Here is a 1,018-nt window from a genome sequence, read left to right on the forward strand (position 1 = left end):
TAAGTAGATGAGTGTCTTTGTCTAAAAAACCAACTCTAACCGAGACAGACAGGCCTTGTTCAGGAGACAAAACGGGGAACACAAGAGGGGACAAAAGAGGGGACAAAAGAGGGTCCAGAAAATATCTTGCTCCCGTATGTGATTTGCGAAAGTGGGTTCATGACGGTGTGGTGGACAGCGCCTTGTTTTGAACCGTCGGCCTGCGGGTCCGTTACTCTGACGTTATGGTCACTGAACTAGTGCTGGACATATATTCGTCGAGTATTATTCACGACCCACAAAACGCGCGGAAACCAGATTTCATTCTCGCGACCATTTCGTCCTCTCTAACGGCGGCCATAACGAAGGCGGGTCTTGACCTGGAGGTATACTGGAGAGCAGTCGGAGATCTACCTGCATTTCCAAGAAAATAGCCCAGATTACAGGACGACACCGGGTTGCAGGACGATATCGAGTGGGAGAAGACAGTCTATAATGGACCAAAAACATTTTTAATTGATTGTATTGTCATGGTGCAGCAACGTCAACGATGTGACAGACCCCCAAGTCGTTGTCCTTGTTGGAAAATTCCGACAACCTGGTCAATCAAAAAAAACTACCACCATCAGCCGAAGGCCATACTTACTTACACCTCATCATACTGACACCTCATCATACTGACACCTCACCATACTGACTGACACCAGTACATCAAGCTTATTGACAACCTTATTATCGATCGTAAGCCGGACTTTTATTATTGTCAAATACGCAAACCTTAATATTCAATTCTCTGTAAAAAAGAGGCACCATGCTTCGAATTGCCAAGTGAAGGTGCTGGAGTAATGCCCTAGCGCACGACAGAGCACCCAAACTTCGAAGACACCAAATATTCCTACCTTCCCATTTTGCCCTTGTCCGGACGACGTATTGTCTAAACATGAGTAGAAGCTCAACCTTCACCTATTTATTGCCTCTGCCTTCACCCCTGAGTTAGGTCTCGAACGCCTTCGCTCGAATTCCTTACTGGAACATTTCC

Source organism: Gregarina niphandrodes (assembly GCF_000223845.1).
Source record: "Gregarina niphandrodes unplaced genomic scaffold scaffold00036, whole genome shotgun sequence".
NCBI lineage: Eukaryota > Apicomplexa > Conoidasida > Eugregarinorida > Gregarinidae > Gregarina > Gregarina niphandrodes.